This window comes from Agelaius phoeniceus, chromosome 25, assembly GCF_051311805.1.
Source record: "Agelaius phoeniceus isolate bAgePho1 chromosome 25, bAgePho1.hap1, whole genome shotgun sequence".
Lineage (NCBI taxonomy): Eukaryota > Metazoa > Chordata > Aves > Passeriformes > Icteridae > Agelaius > Agelaius phoeniceus.
The window spans coordinates 2,387,126-2,404,101 of record NC_135289.1 but is presented as its reverse complement, the minus strand read 5'-3'; positions in this window follow the sequence as shown (position 1 = coordinate 2,404,101).

Here is a 16,976-nt window from a genome sequence, read left to right as displayed (position 1 = left end):
CTCTTCATCCCTGAGCCTTCATCACTGAGCCTTCATCCCTCACTCTTCATCCCTCAGCCCTCATCCCTGAGCCTTCATCACTGAGCCTTCATCCCTCACTCTTCATCCCTCAGCCTTCATCCCTCCTCCTCCTCCAAGAGGATTAGAGAACTTCCCAGGCCTTTGGGCTCATCTTCTCTCCCCTCCTTCCCCATTTCTCCTCAAATCCCCCCCATTTTTCACCAAACCAACCCTTTCATCCCCCTTCCCTCACCCTCCAGCCCGTCCACCTCCCTCCCACCACCTCCACCTCCCTCCCTCTTCATCCCTGAGCCTTCATCCCTGAACCTTCATCCCTCAGCCTTCATCCCTGAACCTTCATCCCTGAGCCTTCATCCCTCAGCCTTCATCCCTCACTCTTCATCCCTGAGCCTTCATCCCTCAGCCTTCATCCCACACTCTTCATCCCTGAGCCTTCATCCCTGAACCTTCACCCTTCCTCCCTCACTCTTCATCCCTCAGCCTTCATCCCTCGCTCTTCATCCCTCCTCCTCCTCCAAGAGGACAGAGAACTTCCCAGGCCTTTGGGCTCACCTCCTCTCCCCTCCTTCCCCATTTCTCCTCAAACCACCCCTTTCATCCCCTTTCTCTCCCCCTCCAACCCTCAGCCTTCATCCCTGAGCCTTCATCCCTCAGCCTTCATCCCTGAGCCTTCATCCCTCGGCCTTCATCCCTCCTCCTCCTCCTCCAGGAGTATTAGAGAACTTCCCTCTGAATCTCTCCTCAAACCCCCCCATTTTTCACCAAACCAACCCTTTCATCCCCCCTTCCCTCCCCCTCCAGCCCCTCCACCTCCCTCAGACTGCCGGCAGAGCGCCAGCCCCGCTCCCATTGTGCTATCTTTGGGTCCTAAATTAAAATTTATGACATCTTGAAATGAGCAGTGAGGGTAATTTTGCTTCTGAGCGAAGATGCTAATGAGTCCCCTTAATGGCGTGAATAAGGAGTTGACGGGTCGTGTGTCACTCGTGCTGGTGGTGTAATGGCCGCGGTAAGTGGCTGTAATTACACCCTGTCTCGCTCTATTTTGGCAGCCGTGGTGGGAGAGCAGCGCCTCAGCCGCGGCCAAGCCAGGGGGGAGGGAAAAAGGCAAAACGGGGAATAAAAAAATCCCGGTTCCTCCTGGGCATCCTCTGGGCTCCTCATCCCAGGTTCTTCATCCCCTCCTCTGTGACTTTGGAGCAGCGCCTTGGCCAGGTTGGGCAGGTGATGGTTGAGACTGAGCTGCTCCATCCAGAGCAGGAGGGAAAAGGGAAAACGAGGAAAATGAGGGAAAAAAAAAAATCCGAGTTCCTTCTGGGCATCCTCTGTGCTCCTCTGACTCCTCATCCCCTCCTGTGGGACTTTGGAGCAGTGGCTTTGCTTGGCTCCAGTAGGATGGGTGATGGTTGAGACTGAGCTGCTCCATCCAGGGTAGGAGGAAAAAGGGAAAATGGGGAATAAAAAATCCGAGTTCCTCCTGGGCATCCTCTGTGCTCCCCAAGTTCCTCATCTCTCCTGTGAGACTTTGGAGCAGTGGCTCTGCCAGGTTTGGCAGGTGATGGTTGAGACTGAGCTGCCACATCCAGGGTAGGAGGGAAAAGAGAAAATGAGGAAAAAACATCCTGGTTGCTCCTGGGCATCCTCTGTGCTCCCCAGGTTCCTCATCCCCTCCTGTGAGACTTTGGAGCAGTGGCTTTGCTTGGCTCCTGTAGGATGGGTGATGGTTGAGGCTGAGCTGCTCCATCCAGGGTAGGAGGGAAAAGGGAAAACGAGGGAAACAAGGAAAAAAAAATAAATCCCACTCCCTCCTGGGTGTCCTCTGTGCTCCTCTGAGTCCTCGTCCCCTCCTGTGTGACTTTGGAGCAGTGGCTCTGCCAGGTTTGGCAGGTGATGGTTGAGGCTGAGCTGCTCCATCCAGGGCAGGAGGGAAAAGGGAAAACGAGGAAAATGAGGAAAAAAAAAAATCCCAGTTCCTTCTGGGTGTCCTCTGTGCTCCTCTGAGTCCTCATCCCCACCTGTGGGACTTTGGAGCAGTGGCTTTGCTTGGCTCCAGTAGGATGGGTGATGGTTGAGACTGAGCTGCTCCATCCAGGGTAGGAGGAAAAAGGGAAAATGGGGAATAAAAAAATCCCGGTTCCTTCTGGGCATCCTCTGGGCTCCTCATCCCAGGTTCTTCATCCCCCTCCTGTGAAACTTTGGAGCAGCGGCTCTGCCAGGTTTGGTAGGTGATGGTTGAGACTGAGCTGCCACATCCAGAGCAGGAGGGAAAAGGGAAAACGAGGAAAATGAGGGAAAAAAAAAATCCGAGTTCCTTCTGGGCATCCTCTGTGCTCCTCTGACTCCTCACCCCCTCCTGTGTGACTTTGGAGCAGTGGCTTTGCTTGGCTCCAGTAGGATGGGTGATGGTAGAGGCTGAGCTGCTCCATCCAGGGTAGGAGGAAAAAGGGAAAATGAGGAAAAAAAAATCCCGGTTCCTCCTGGGCATCCTCTGTGCTCCTCATCCCAGGCTCCTCATCCCCTTCTGTGAAACTTTGGAGCAGCGGCTCTGCCAGGTTTGGCAGGTGATGGTTGAGGATGAGCTGCCACATCCAGGGCAGGAGGGAAAAGGGAAAATGAGGAAAATGAGGGGAAAAAAAAATAAATCCCATTCCCTCCTGGGTGTCCTCTGTGCTCCTCTGAGTCCTCACCCCCTCCTGTGTGACTTTGGAGCAGTGGCTCTGCCAGGTTTGGCAGGTGATGGTTGAGGATGAGCTGCTCCATCCAGGGCAGGAGGGAAAAGGGAAAATGAGGAAAATGAGGGAAAAAAAAAAAAAATCCCAGTTCCTTCTGGGCATCCTCTGTGCTCCTCTGAGTCCTCATCCCCACCTGCGGGACTCCAGAGCAGTGGCTCTGCCAGATTCCAGGTGGGATGGCCCTGACTCTTTGATGCTGAGCTGCTCCATCCAAGGCAGGGGGAAAAAGGGAAATGGGAATAAAAACCCCCAGCCTCTCCTGTGCACCCTCTGTGCTCCTCATCCCAGGCTCCTCATCCCCTCCTGTGTGACTTTGGAGCAGTGCCTTGGCCAGGTTTGCTCCAGTAGGATGTTGGATGTATTGCCTACATTACAATATAAATTAACTTTCCAACCCAACAGGCTGATGCCACAGAGTTTATTTTGCTTTTCTGACCTCTCACCTTCACTTCTGTCTACTGCAACATGGATCCTTTTGTCCAATAAAGTCTGGTCACACGCACACACATCTGTCTCTATTACAACATCTAAACTCAGCTTATTCCACACAATCACATTACTGCACTATAAATTCCTTTAGCATCTTAACTAATGCAGTTTCTTACTCACTTCAGGCATATTCTTACTTTCAACTATAGAAAGATAAGTTTATGATTTCTCTGTCGTGTCTGTGTGATTTCAATGAAATAATTTCAGTGATTTCTCTGTCTTGTCTGTGTGATTTCAATCCTCACAACTATAGAAACATAAGTTTATGATTTCTCTGTCATGTCTGTGTGCTTTCAATGTCTGTGTACCTTGCTTTCACACCAATCTAAACTTCTTCCAAAGCTGCAAATCAAACTTTCTCAAGCCTGTGAAGATTTCTGCCTCTCCCATTCCCACAGGATGCTCCACACCCCCCTGGCACATCCCTTGATTTCCCCTTGATTTGCCTTTGACGTTGCCCTTGATTTCCCCCTCGGATTTCCCTTGATTTCCCCTCAATTTTCCCCTCGGATTTCCCCTTGAATTTTCCCTCAATTTCCCCCTCGATTTTTCCTTGATTTCCCCTTGATTCTTCCTCGATTTCCCCTTGATATTCCTTTGATTTTCCCTTGATTTTTTCCTCGATTTTCCCCTCAATATCCCCTCAATTTTCCCTCAATTTTCCCTCAATTTTCCCTCGGTTTTCCCCTCGATTTTTTCCCCTTGATTTTCCTGGGGACCCTTCCATCACCTGGGGACACTGAGATCCCCATCCCAGCTCTGCCACGTCCCCAGGTGCCTGCCCAGGTGTGTGACAGGACACACGTGGCAGCTTTGAAGGGACAATATCAATAAAGTCAGGATTTCTGTTCCCAGGCCCGCCGGGATCGTGACCATTGAAATATTGAAGTACTTGCGTATAAACGGCGCTTTCAAGTATTTTTGACAAGGGTACTAATTAAATCTTAATTGACACTGCACTAATTAGCTTCTTAATTACATGGAACCACATAATTAGCAGCACCCTCTGTGCTAATTGTTAATTAGGAAAACCAGGCTTCCCCCCCATGCCTCCCCTCCTGTTGTCGTTTTTAACTAAAGAGGCTCTGGTGGGAGGAGGAGGAGGAAGATGAGGGGGGTTTGTGCTGCCAGCACGTGGCACGGGGGTGGTTTTGGGCTCCAGGTGGGGTTTGGGATGGGGATGGGGTGCAGGCACACCTGTGATGGGGACGGGAGCTCTCCGTGGTGGTGACAAATCCTCCTCTGGAGTCATCCCCGTTGTTCCAGCTCCTTCAGGATGAGCCCAAACCCCCTCAGGCTTTCATTTGGCCGCTTCTCTGCAGGGCTGAGGGTGGATCCCATCACCCCAAAATGGGCACACTGGGGTGGCTGGGTGCTCTCCCCTGCCTGGCCACCCTGGCTTCGCTCCCGGGCTGGTTTCACCCCTCCATGTGGATCAGCTCTGTGCTGGCCCCGTGTTTAACCTCAAAACCTGGATTTTGGAACAGGAGTTACCCAGCTCCAGCTGTGCCACTGCCATGAGGGACTGGGGGTGCTCCATCCCAGTCCTTGCTTCCCCAAAAATCCCACTGGGAATGGCAGCTGTGGGGTGATGCTCTCTTTGTCCACCTTATCCATGTCCCCCATCCCAAAATCTGCTCCAGCATCTCCCTCCCCACCCCAGCCAGCCCACAGTGCCCATCCTCACAGGGGAACAAGCCTGGACTTTTCCAGCTCTCTCCCTCTCTGTTTCTTTTTAATGTATTTTTTTAATCATTTTTAAATTTGTGCAGCTTTCCAGGGAATTCAAAAAAAATAAAAGTGGCCCAACACCTGCTGCAGAGCCTGACTCTCCCAAGAGCCTGGAGGAACGGGATGTGCAGCTGGGATTGCAGACCCGTGTTTATGGGGAAAGAGGTGGAGGGGGAAAGAAAATATCTGTATTTTCATCAGGGGGAAGAGAGGAGGAAAAGAAAAGGGGAGAGGAAAAAAAAAAAAAAAGAAGAGGTGAGAAAATTGTGCTCATTTGACAAATCTTTCTAATTAGGGGCCAATTATGTCCTCAGATTCCTAATTGGGATTCCGGCAGGTTTTCAGGCTTGTAGGGTAATTACAGGCTCGTAATTCTATTAAGATGGAAATTTGGGAGAAATACCTTATCATAACATTTAGATTTTGCCATCTGTGTTGATGGGGCTGCAGCTCGGGTGGGAAGGGGCTGCTTCACTCCCAGGGTGAGCCTGATCCTGATCCTTGTCCTGGTCCTGATCCTCATCCTGGTCCTGATCCTTGTCCTGATCCTCATTGTGATCTTCATCCTGATCCTCATCCTCATCCTGATCCTCGTCCTGATCCTCATCATGGTCTTCATCCTGATCCTTGTCCTGGTCCTGATCCTCATCGAGATCCTCATCCTGATCCTTGTCCTGATCCTGGTCCTGATCCTCATCCTGATCCTGATCCTTGTCCTGGTCCTCATTGTGATCTTCATCCTGATCCTGATCTCGATCCTTGTCCTGGTCTTGATCCTCATCAAGATCCTCGTCCTGATCCTCGTTCTGATCCTTATCCCGATCCTCATCCTTGTCCTGATCCTCATCCCAATCTTCATCCTGATCCTAATCCTCATCCTGGTCCTGATTTTTATCCAGATCCTTGTCCTGATCCTTATCCTGATCCTCATCCTGGTCTTGATCCTCATTCTTATCCTTGTTCTGATCCTCATCCCGATCCTCATCCTCATCCCAATCCTGACCCTCATCCTCATCCCAATCCTGATCCTGATCCTGATTCTCATCCTCATCCCAATCCTGATCCTCATCCTGATTCTCATCCTCATCCCAATCCTGATCCTCATCCTGATTCTCATCCTCATCCCAATCCTGATCCTCATCCTCGTCCTCATCCTGATTCTCATCCTCATCCTCATCCCAATCCTGATCCTCATTCTGATTCTCATCCTCATCCCAATCCTGATCCTGATCTTCATCCTGATCCTCATTCCAATTCCAAGCCTCATCTTAATTTCATCCTGATCCTGATCCTCCTCCCAGTCCTCAGCCAGTGCTGTGGGCATCACCACGGGCAGGAGGGGAAAATGGGGATGTGGGACCTGAGCCTGGTCCCAGACCTGTTGTGTCCTCAGCGTGCTGGGACCCTGCATCCAGGTGGAGATTCCCAGGATTCTGAAGGGTTGGACGCCCCCAGGTCCATCCCCGCCCCATCAATCCCAACTCCAATCCCAATCCCTGCGGTGTTTCCTGCCTGGAATACCCATCAGGGACCTGGAGGAAGAAAAAATAAAAAATAAAAGACAAAAGCTCCCTGATCCTCCTCAGGTTTCCCTTGTCACCTGTGCTTGTCCCATCCCTGGGATGGGTTGGGACACTCCTGTCCCTGCTCCCCCCATGAGCACCTCTACAATTTGGGGTTCCCCAAATCCCTAATGCGAATTTTTATTTTTATTCCTTCACTCTTGGCTAATGAAACCAGCTGTGGGTAATTATTTTAATCTGCATTCCTGGGCGGGAATGCAGCTTCTCCTTCTGGATCTGCAAATTCAGAATTAAAGAAAAAGGGGGGGGAAAAGAATTAAAAAAAATTAAAAAATAAAAAAAAGGAGCAAAACCCTTCTCTCCATGAGAGTCTGGCTGCCTTTGATCTTTTGTGTGAGGCCTCTTATCAGGACCAGAGTAGGTTTACACTGGAAGATACAGGGATAATACTCCACGGAGATAAGCTGCAGCCCCAGCTCTCCTTTGTGAGGGAAACTCGATTGGACTGGCAAAATGTTTACTGGGAGAACCTGGCAGAGAAGGAGTCCCCAGTGCAGCTGAGAGGAAAAGAATAATTTTTAATTTAATATTAAAATAATATTTATTATTAATATTTTTTATTTATTATTGTTAATAATAATAATTGCTTTTTGCGGGGTGATTAAAGAGTGGGGGCTCAGCCCCATGATGGAGCAAAGAGTTGGTTTGCTGGGATACCCCTTGGATTTTTGGGGTTGGATGGGACTGCCAGGACCCCTCCTGGGGAAATTCCATGATCCAGATGTGTCAGATGTTCAACCACTGGATTATTTTATTGGGATGAGAGTGGAAATGGCAGCACTGAGGTTAAAGGAGTGACCCTGGGGTGCTTTTGTCACAAATTTTAGTTCTTGGGGTGTCACAAATTTCAGCTCTTGGAGTGTCACAAATTTCAGCTCTTGGAGTGTCACAAATTTCAGCTTTGGGGTGGATCAGGAGCCAGAGCATCCCAGAGACTCAAGAGCATCATTTGGGTGGGAGGGAGAAGATCTGGATGGTGAAAACTGCTGGGAAACCCCTTGGATTTTTGGGGCTGGATGGGGTTGGTCACTGCCACATCCACACAGGAAATTCCATGACCCAGAGGTGTCAGATGTTCAACCACTGGATTATTTCATTGGGATGAGCCTGGAAATGGCAGCACTGGGGTTAAAGAAGTGACTCTGGGGCACTTCTGGGGTCACAGATCCCAGCTTTGGGGTGGAGCAGGAGCCAGAGCATCCCAGAGGCTCAAGAGCATCGTTTAGAGGGGAGGAAGGAGACCAGGATGGGGAAAACCACTGGGAAAACCCTGCTGGATTTCTCCTTCTGAAGGAGTTCCCCAACTCTTACAGGTGCCAGGAGGAATTTCCCAACTTTTCCAGCATCCCAGACACCCCTTGGCTGCTGGGCAAGGACATTTCTCCCTCGCAGGGCCCATCCCTGGGGTCGCCCCAGGAGCAGCCCCCGCCTCTTGCCTCTCTGTAATCTCTTTCCTATTAATCCAGCTTTTTTTATTATTATTATTATTGTTATTATTATTAAACATCTCTCTTCTCCCAAATCATCTCGGAGCCGCGGCGAGGTCCCCAGTAATAGCTCCATAAATTTCAGCCATAAAAAGTAATGGAGGGAGACAAATGAGATAATTAGGAATAAATCTTGGCGAGGTCTCTATTCATCAACATCCCCCAGAACTGGCCAATATTCCAAATCATTAGCAAAGCCCGTAATTAACAAAGAGCCGAGGCTTCCAGCGTTAATAAAGCTCGCTCAAGTCGAGATTATCAGGTAGCAGCTGACGAATCAGCCCTGGTAATATTATGGCCTTTGTTAAGGATCTTCTTGCTTTTTTTTAAAGCTAAAAACCCCGTGTCTTTTTTTTTATTTTTCCCCCCCTCTCTTCTGCTAAATTTTAATTAGATTTTTTTTTTTTTTTTTTTTTTTGCATCTGTAGAGGGCAAGGGAGGGGACAAAAGGACAAGGGATTTTTTTTTTCTTTTATACTTTTTATGATGGCAAAAGAAGAACCTGATTTTTTTTTTTTAATTTTCTTTTTCTTTCCCCCATTTCTCACTACTTTTATTCATTCCTCCACATTCCACTGCAGGGAGTTCTCCAGGCTGGTACCAATTAACAGCCGACTTTTATTGATTCTTTCCCCTAAAAACCTCAGGGTTTCTGGAATATTTGAGGTGCCAGCTCAGCTCTGTGAACCTGCCACCCCCAGCACCTCGTTTGGGCTAAAAGCAGAAGGAATCAGCCAAAATTCAAGTGCAGGGATTATTTTCCTGCTGTGGATTAGGAATTTTGGGGGGTTTTGGGGGTTTTCTGAGGAGTTTTTCTGCCCCCTGCCCACCTGGACAATGTGGGCACCACAAACTCAGCCCCTCATGTCCTCCATCCTCCCCAGCTGGCACTGAGTGTCCAGATAATTAAAACTGAACTCATTTAATTAAAAATTAAGCACTTCAAAATAACTTTTAAATTGTTTTAGAGCTGCAAGGCTGCTCAGCCCACTTCAAACCCCAGGGAACCTCATTCTGGGGGTCGCACTGCCCCAATTTCAGCCTCTTTAAACTCTCCTAAATAATTCATTTGGCTTTTTTTAAAAACTAAAATCTGCTTTAAATGAAGCTGGGTGAAATCTCTGCTCATGCCAGGGGTGTCTCCAGAGGAGGTGCAGCCACTTGGCACTTCTGGAATGAAAATGTGACCCTCGTGTCTTCGTTTTCCTTGATGATCCCCCTTGATTTCCCCTCGATTTTCCCTTGATTTCCCCTCAATTTTCCTCTCGGTTTTCCCCTCGAATTTTCCCTCAAATTTTCCCTCAATTTCCCCCCAATTTTTCCTCAATTTCCCCTTGATTTCCCCTTGGGTTTCCCCTCAAATTTTCCCTTGATTTCCCCTCAATTTTCCCTCGATTTCCCCTTGATATTCCCTTGATTTCCCCTTGATTTGCCCTTGCTGTTCCCCATGATTTTCCCTTGATTTTTCCTCTATTTCCCCTTGATTTCCACCTCTATTTCCCCTTGATATTCCCTTGATTTTCCCCTGATTTTTTCCTTGATTTTCCCCTCCATTTCCCTCAATTTTCCCTCGATTTTCCCCCGATTTCCCCTCGATTTTCCCCTTGACATTCCCTTCGATTTTCCCTCAATTTTCCCTCGATTTTCCCTCGATTTCGCCTTGATTTTCCCCTCGATTTTCCCTCGAGTTCCCCTCGATTTTTCCTTGATTTCCCCTCGATTTTCCCCTTGACATTCCCCTCTATTTTTCATCTATTTTCCCTTGACATTCCCCTCGATTTTTCCTCTATTTTCCCTCTACATTCCCCTTGATTTTTCCTTTGATCTTCCCCTGATTTTCCCCTGATTTTTCTCTTCATTTTTCCTCGATTTTTCTTTTCCCCTTGATTTTCCCGAGGACCCTTCCATCACCTGCTCCCAGTCCGTGCGCTCCGGTGGCACTGGTGGGACTGGTCCCGCCTTCACTAGAGGGCAGCATCCAGCCTGGAATGAACCTGGAATTATTCGGGAATTATTCGGGAATTATTCGGGAATTCGGCCCCGGGAGCATCTCCAGGACTCCGCACCCCCAGGGCTGAGACCCGCGGATGCACCGAGAGCATCGGGTTTGGGATTTGGGGCGGATTTGGGGAGATTTGGGTTCCTGCAGGAGCCGCTTGTTCCCAAAATCTGGGTGGGATTTGGGGAATTTGGGGTCCTGCAGGAATTTGGGTTCCAGAAGTCTGGATGGGTTTTGGGAGAGATTTGGGGATTTTGGGTTCTTGCAGGAATTTGGGTTCCTGCAGGAATCACTTGTTCCCAAAAATCTGTGTGGGACTGGGGAGAGATTTGGGGATTTTGGGTTCCTGTAGGAATTTGGGTCCCCAAAATCTGGGTGGGATTTGGGGATTTTGGATTCCTGCAGGAATTTGGGTCCCCAAAATCTGGGTGGGATTTGGGAGCAGCTCCTATTCCCACCTGGCACAGGGCACCACCAGGGAGGTTTGGGAAGCTCTAAGAGGGATAAAAGTGGTTGGGAAAAGCACAAATATAGAATTTTCTGTACTCACCTAGTGGTATCTTTAAATATAAATATAAATATAAATATAAATATAAATATAAATATAAACATATTACATATAATATATACAATATCCATCTAATATATACATATATTATATCTATCATACATATAATATATATGTATAATATATATAAATATATACGTATATAAATATATAAAAATATGTATATACATGTGTGTATCTATAAAATATATTTAAAAGATATATAAAATATGTATATATGTGTATAATGTGTGTATATATAACACTGGGTGAACATAGAAAAATCTATGTTTGTGCAAAATATATATATATATGAGCCTATCTATATATAAATGTAAATACATATTTAATTTTTAATATATTATATATGTAAATATTTAATAATGATAATATATTTATAGATCTTCATATTATATTTAATATAATTCTATAATATATTTTGATATATTTATTTTTATATCTTTTCATATCATATATTTTAGAGAATATATTTCAAGATAATGTTTTATAGAATCTACTTTACCTTACCATTTTTATTTTAATTAAAATACAATATAGATATAAATTACTAAAATATTAAATATAAATACATTAAAATTTTGCTTTGAAATTGGTGATATTTCAATATCATATTCTGGTATAATGTTTTAATACTATATTTAAATATAATATTTAAATATTATATTTTTTAAAAATAGAATATATATTTTTACCATATCATTTTTCACCCCATAACTCAGTTTAACCCATGTAGGGCTAAATTCAGCACTGAATTTTCCTCTCCCCAAAAAATTCCCCTGAATCCCTCTCAAACATTGGCACCTCCAGCTCTCAGATATTCCTGAATTCCAGCCCCTCTCCGGTTTCCAAAAGAAAACAACCAGGCAGGAAATCATTATTTGGGTTTGGGAGGCTCCTCTTCCTGAGGGGCTGCCTGGAAAAAACCTCTGGAAAAGATGGAAAAGATGGAAAAGCCTCTGGAAAAGATGGAAAATGTGGAAAAGGCTTTGGGAAAGGTGGAAAGCTCTGGAAAAGGTGGAAAAGGGTTTGGAAAAGGTGGGAAACCTGTGGAAAAGGTGGAAAATCCTCTGGAATAGGTGGGAAAACCTCTGGAAAAGATGGACAAGGCTCTGGAAAAGGTTGAAAGGCTTTGGAGAAGGTGGGAAACCTCTGGAAAAGGTGGGAAGGTTTGGAAAAGGTGGGAAGGCTTTGGAAAAGCTGGAAAAGGCTCTGGAGAATGTTTAAAAGCCTCTGGAAAAGGTGGGAAACCTCTGGAAAAACTGGGGAAACTTCTGGAAAAGCTGGGAAAAAGCTCTGGAAAAAGTGGAAAAGCTGGGAAAGGCTCTGGAGAAGCTGGAAAAGGCTCTGGAAAAGGTAGAAAAGGCTTTGGAAGAGCTGGGAAAAGGCTGGAATAGGTGGAAAAGCCTCTGGAAAAGCTGAGGAAAGACTGGAAAACCTGGAAAGGCTCTGGAGAAGCTGAAGAGGTTCTGGAAAAGATTGAAAGGCTCTGGAGAAGCTGGAAAGGTTGTGGAAAAGCTGGGAAAGGGTTTGGAAAAGCTGGAAAAGACTGGAAAAGCTGGAAAAGCTCTGGAGAAGTGGGAAAACACCTGGAAAAGCTGGGAAAAGGCTGCGGAAAAGCTGAGGAAAGACTGGAAAAGCTGGGAAAAGGCTCTGGAGAAGTGGGAATGTGTCTGGAAAAGCTGGAAAGGCTCTGGAGGAGCGGGAATGTCTGGAAAAGCTGGAAAGGCTCTGGAGAAGCGGGAATGTCTGGAAAAGCTGGAAAGGCTCTGGAGAAGCGGGAATGTGTCTGGAAAAGCTGGAAAGGCTCTGGAGGAGCGGGAATGTGTCTGGAAAAGCTGGGAAAAGGCTCTGGAGAAGCGGGAAAGGTTCTGGAAAAGCTGGAAAGGCTCTGGAGGAGCGGGAATGTGTCTGGAAAAGCTGGGAAAAGGCTCTGGAGAAGCGGGAAAGGTTCTGGAAAAGCTGGAAAGGCTCTGGAGAAGCGGGAATGTGTCTGGAAAAGCTGGAAAGGCTCTGGAGAAGCAGGAAAGGTTCTGGAAAAGCTGGGAAAGGCTCTGGAGGAGCGGGAATGTCTGGAAAAGCTGGGAAAGGCTCTGGAGGAGCGGGAATGAGTCTGGACAAGCCCAGGGTTTCCATGCAGAGGCCGCTCACGTTCCTGGCAGGTTGGGGAGGGGCCGTGGGACTCGGGCAGTGGGAAAAGTGACGCTGCTGGGGCTGGGGGGGCCGAGAGCAGCCGAGGAGCGGCGGCCCCGAAACGTTAATTCCTTCCAGCTGCTGTCAGGCTGGCAGGTTCTCAAAGGAAGTTTAATAGACTGCAGTCGTCTCCCCTCGGCCCCGTCCCCCCATCCTGCCAGGATCTGGGATTACATGAGCTGCTCTGCCTTCCAAAAAAACCAGGTTTATTTTATTTTGTTTTATTTTATTTTAATTTTTTTTTTCCCTCCACTTTTTGGCTCTGGGAGCGTTTTCTTTGCTGTGTGAGTGTGAGCGCACGCACGTGCGCCGTCTTCCAGCTGAACCTGCCCCTTGGATTGCAGGGGTTTTGGGGAATTTTGGGGTGGCACAGTGCAGGAGTGGGGGTTGGAATGAGGAGGAGGAGGAGGAGGAGGGTGAAGAGGAGGAAGAGGAGGAAAAGGCTCCCTGGGCCTCCTGGCTGGAGCGCTCCCCAGCCCGCCGTGTGAACGGGGAGGAAACAGGATGGAGAAAGTATTTGGAGTGGAAAATAAAAATGCTCTCCTGCTTTATTGATCGTGATTGAGGACAGAAATAGCCCAGGCTGCTGACAGCCCTCCCCACCGAGGGAGCAGCCAAATGTGGGGCTCATCCTGAGCTGCTCCAGCCATGGAAAAACCAGGAGGGGTCTGGGGAGCTCAGGGCAGGGGGGTGAGGCAGGGCCGGATCCCTGCAGGATTTCCAAACCTCCCCTTGTCCCTCTTGCTCTGCCCTGGCTGCACCCAGGACAGGCTGAGCAGCCCCTGGAATCCATCAGCAATTAAATAACAAGCTCCCATCATCAATATTCCCATTCCCATTCCCTCCAATGTCCCAGGAATAATCAATCCCCAGCAGGGATTGTAGGAAAAGGAAACCCCTGTGCCCAGCTGGCATCGGGCACTGCCCACCCCAAGGGGCACTGGCACCAAAATACTGGCTTAGGTGACTTAAAAATTAGGAGTTTTAATGGATTTTAGCCAACTTAATTGAATTGTTTCACTGAAAACACCAAACTCAGGGCCAGCCATGCTGGGGAAGGCAGAGAGGGAAGCCCAGGGTGCCCAGGAAAGCCCAGCAGGATCAACATCAGTGTGGGCATGGTGCTGCAACTCTGAGAAAACCATAAAAACCAAGTGCTGGCAGGAGAGTAATTAGTTAAAACCAAGCACATCTGTTGTTAATTAATTCCCAGGCAGGAGGGTTTAACTCTTGCCCTGCCCAGTGTTTTGCAACCTGCACGGCCAGTGCCAACTTGCATCCAGGGGAAGGGTTTAAATCAGCTTTTCAAGCCCTTTCAGGGACTTGAGTTTGCTCTGGTTCGTCATTCCCTGCTCTGGGTCACCAATCCCTGCCCTGATCCATCATTCCCACATCCCAGAACCACCCCTGGGATTTCCAGGAGCTCCTGGGGTGTGAGCAGAGCAGCCAGCACTGCCCAGGGCAGGGAATGCACTTCAGATTTGGGGTGGGGGCTGAAATAAATTTGTCTTTGCCCCTTCCAACATCCAGCCTTGAGGAGCTGCTGAGGAAGGTGGGAATGGCTCTCTGAGGGGGTGTTTGCAGAGGGCAGAGAACTGGGCAGCCCAGCGCTGGTCATTGCTCTTTTATTTGCATTTTCTCAAAGGCAGCTGTCACAGGAGCGTGGACATCACACCCATGGAGGAAAACACACCAGGATGCCATCCCTGCTCTGGATGGGGACCTGCTCCTTTGGGAGCAGCATTCAAGGGCTGAGGAGGAGCAGGAGGGGGGCCGGGGGTGTGTGTGTGACCCCCACCCCACCCAGCCGGCCCTCAGGGCCCTCCTGCACTGGGGGAATCTGTTCCCCATTAAGCGGCTGCGGCTGGTGGGAGCAGCCCTGGCAGCTCCACGCTCCCTAATCAGCAGCAGAAGCGAGGCCAGGCCGGGGAAGGCCAGAACCTCCGTGCCAAGGATGCAAAGGGTTTGGAGCAGAGCCTGTGGAGCAGCTCTGAGCGACCCTGCCAGTGCCACATGGGGCCCTGAGCCCGTTTGCGCCAGGGTGGGCAGGGATGTGCATCCCACCCCTCCCTCACTGCTTTCCCGAGGGGCCACCCCCAAACCCAGCACCCCCAGCCCTCCCTGCGGGCCGTGGGGTGGAGGAAGGCTGCCCACACCATCCTCTGTGGCTCCTCTGTGCACTTGCACCACACTGGGCTCTTGCTCACCACTAAAAATAGGATTCCCGGCCGAGCGGCAGCGCCGGAGGGCAGCGAGCCCAGATCCCCAGGCAGCCCCTGTCACTGTGACCAACTGACCCATTTGGCCTCGCTTTTTAAGTGCTTTTCCCTCCTCGCTCAGCTTCAGCCCAGGCAGCAGCTGAGCTGGGCCAGCCGGGCCTTTCCAAGGGCAGCGGGACCCTGGAGCGGGGTCGTGGTGCCTGGCCCTGGTGCCACGGCCTGGCACGGGTGGGGGTCCCAACCAGGGCAGGAGTGGCCAAAACCACCCCAATTCCAAGGGCAGCAAACCCACCAGCCCCAGGCCTTCCAGAGAATTTGCATAATTTATTTTCTCCTTTGGGTAATTTGTGCTCTGGGGCTGGCGAAGCAGCCTGGAGCAGGTGACATCCCAGGGATGGTGGGACAAGGAGCCAGGGTTTGTGCCCTTGTCACTGTGACCAACTGACCCATTTGGCCTCACTTTTAAAATGCTTTTCCCTCCTTGCTCAGCTGCAGCCCAGGCAGCAGCTGAGCTGGGCCAACCAGGCCTTTCCAAGGGCAGCGAGACCCTGGAGTGGGGTCGTGGTCCCTGGCACGGGTGGGGGTCCCAACCAGAACAGGAGTGGCCAAAACCACCCCAGTTCCAAGTGCAGCAAACTCACCAGCCCCAGCCCTTCCACAGGAATTTCTGTAATTTATTTTTTAATTTGGGGAATTTGTGCCCTGGGGCTGGTGGAGCAGGTGACATCCCAGGGACGGTGGGACAAGGAGCCAGGGTTTGTCCCAGGGCAGCTCAGGGTTTGTCCCAGTGGACCCCAGGGTTTGTCCTGAGAGCTGGGGCACTCCAGGACCTCAACCTGTTCCCTGGAGCCTCTTGCATTTTCCTTCCCAGCACAAGGAGCAGACAGGAGCACCCTGGGGCTTTCACTGACCTGTCCCATGTCCCCAAAGCCAGCTGGGAGCAGGATGGGCTGCAGGGACTGGGGACACAGAGCCTCTGTCCCCAGGGAGTGCCCTGCAGAGCACGTGCTGGGCCAGCTGCCAGTCAGAAATGAAGAAAGACTTTTATTTACAGTAAAAAGGAACCAAAAAAAAATTATAAAATACCGTGACACTTCCCTTCCCGTCTGCCCAGCCCATCAGGGGGTGTCTGCCACCCTCACCCAGCCACCACCTCTGTCCCTGGGGTGGTGGCATGGGGACAGCAATGCTGGGGTCACTTGGCACCAACCCAGCCACCGTGCCCCACATGCCTGGGACACATGGGGGACACAAGGGGGACACAAGGGGGACACAGAGCTTGGTGACAGCTCAACACAGCTGCAGGAAAAGCTCCCTCCAGGAGGGGCTCAGGCTGTGGGTACTGCACTTGGCAGCCAGGCTGGGCACGAGGGCAGGGCCCTGGCAGGACGTGTCCCCCACTTTGGGACACATCAAACCTGGGCACTGGGGACACTGGCAGGACGTGTCCCCCACTTTGGGACACATCAAACCTGGGCACTGGGGACACTGGCAGGACGTGTCCCCCACTTTGGGACCCCACAGTGGTCCCAGTGCCCAGAGGGCACCCAGCCTTGGTGATGTCCCTGCTCCGTGCCAACCCCTGTAACCCCCCTGGAATGCTGTCCTGGCCTGGTGGCAGCAGGATGGGCTGTCCCCAAGGCCAGGCCCCAGGGTGGCTCTACAGGATGGGTGTCCCCAGTCCAGGGGTGGCTCTATGGGATGGGCTGTCCCCAAGGCCAGGCCCTGGTATGGCTCTGAGGGACTGGATGTCCCCAAGGCCGAGCCCTGGGATGGCTGTGTGGGACAGGCTGTCCCCAATGCTGGGGTGGCTCTGCAGGGTGGCTGTCCCCAGGGTGGCTCTGCAGGGTGGCTGTCCCCAGCGCTGGGGTGGCTCTGTGTGACGGGCACTCCTGCTCTCGGCTCAGGTGGCAGGAAGCTCCCACTGTCCCCCAGTGCTGGCAGAGGTAGAGCAGGC